The sequence below is a fragment of the Chiloscyllium plagiosum genome, unplaced genomic scaffold (genome assembly GCF_004010195.1).
Source record: "Chiloscyllium plagiosum isolate BGI_BamShark_2017 unplaced genomic scaffold, ASM401019v2 scaf_7438, whole genome shotgun sequence".
Taxonomy (NCBI): domain Eukaryota; kingdom Metazoa; phylum Chordata; class Chondrichthyes; order Orectolobiformes; family Hemiscylliidae; genus Chiloscyllium; species Chiloscyllium plagiosum.
In genome coordinates this window covers 10102-11925 of record NW_025207600.1, presented here as the reverse complement: position 1 = coordinate 11925, position 1824 = coordinate 10102, and the positions used below count along the sequence as shown (strand labels likewise).

The 1824-nt window shown below is 42.4% G+C and overlaps 1 long non-coding RNA gene across 1 annotated transcript in view; it reads left to right on the top strand.

Annotated features, from left to right (window-relative positions):
• The window catches only part of LOC122546619, a 2642-nt gene extending 842 nt beyond the window's left edge, over positions 1-1800 (top strand). The window contains exons 2-3 of the long non-coding RNA XR_006310775.1: positions 1382-1493; positions 1764-1800. This is a non-coding gene — a long non-coding RNA (uncharacterized LOC122546619). The remainder of the gene's footprint in view (positions 1-1381; positions 1494-1763) is intronic.
• Positions 1801-1824: the final 24 nt, after the last annotated feature.

Below are 1824 nucleotides of genomic sequence, written 5' to 3'. Positions count from 1 at the left end.
CCATATAGAAAACAGCATTAATGTTGACCATAACAGGATGAAATTGGCCGAGATCACAAACAGTAAAATTATGGATTTTTTTCGGTTTCTCATTTCAGTGTCAGACTGAGCGTCCCCATTGGTGTGAGCGCGGAGTCTCCTGCGGGCTCTGCTGGTCACTACAATGTGTCTGACGGTGAGAACATTGAGCAGCAGAATCAGGAGAAATGGGACACCCGGGGTTAGAATGTGGTGGAGGAACTCGATTGTGACCCAGACACTGGAGAATAGACAGCGTCTGTTACATCACAAAACCAGGGGGCGTTCCCCAGCCAATACCGAGCCGTGAGCATAAAATACCAGGAAATGTCCTTTAAACAGCTCAGCACAGTCACTGCTCCCAGAGCCACAGCTGCCGTTTTCTCACTGCAATATTTACTTTTCAGCTTCTGGCAACAAATGGCCACAAACCGATCAAAGGTGAAAGTGATGGTGAACCAGACAGAGCAGTCAGCCATTTGCAGGTAGTAGTGTTCCCATATATCTACCTTTGTTCTTTTAGATGGAAGGTTTTTTTTGAAGGAGGTGTTCAGTAACTGTCATAGTTGAGGAGGGAAGGAGGAGGAGGGAATAAAGGTTAAATTCATTGGCTTCTTTGGTCTCCAAACACATCCGTAGAATTGGGACTAAATGAGAACAGCCCCTGAGCTGTGAGCTGGATACCAGTGGAGAGGTATTTTAGGAGAATTGTGTGGTGGACGGAGATGTGTGTAGATTGAAACGGAGAAAAAAAAACAATTTACTTCTGTCATCATGTTGGCTGTGACTTGGATAAGAATAATTTCAAAAATGTGGCAAATCGCAAACTTGATCGGAAGGATTCAAGTAGAATTTGGGAAAGATGAGCACAGATTTGAGGCAACAACATGTTATATGAAAATTAGCAGGCACTGATGTTAAAGTACAGATTTGAGATGGTCCAGGGAAGCCCTTGTGGGCTCAGACCTGGAAGCCTCTCTTGGTTTGTCCCGGCAATCGTACTCTTTTGAGTCTGGAATAGTCTGGAATAAAACTTCTTACAGAGAGTTTAGTTTAATTTTAGTCTTCCCCTTTATTTACCAACAGCATCACTGTTACAACATAACACTGGTACCTATTAGCCAGGCTAGCTAAGGTTCTAAAACCTTAGGAGAGTAGCGACCAGCTCTGTCTTGAAGAGCCCTCGCAGGTTACTTTCTCCTTCTGTCACCAACAGGGTTTCTTTATACAAACTTTTACAAAAACACTGCACTTAATTAGATTTAAGCACTTAATTAGACAGACAATATTGGAAAGGCAATAATTCATAAGGAAGAGAAGTTAATTGACAGGTCTGTGTGTGCCTAATTGATCACTCCCACAGGCCTGAAGCCATTCATCAGGTGGGAAAAACAGATTCAGCCGAGTCAGGTGCCTGTTGGTGAGACAAGTCCCTACTGTAAGGAGGCACCAGTCTAAGCGGGAGAAGTTGTAAGGTAACCTTGCATTGCTCGCATGTCAGGTATCATGTTTTACAAAATGGCTTCTTAGCGAGGAGGGCAAACTTTGACCGTAAAAAATGGCTTCCTCATAGGTTGTGTCAGAATCTCTTCAACGTTAGGGTGAGAATAATTTTTAAGCTAGGAGCAGACTCTTGCTTTTTATCTTAAGAAAAGAATCATTCTGAACCTGAGGCTGAATTGTTACTGTAAGGTTGTATTTTAAATGATTCATTTGTTTCGAATTAGACATTTTTTTCTTTTCAGAGTTGTGATTCAAATTCAAATAGGACATAAGATCCGACTCGTTAGAATTGACAGTGGGGCA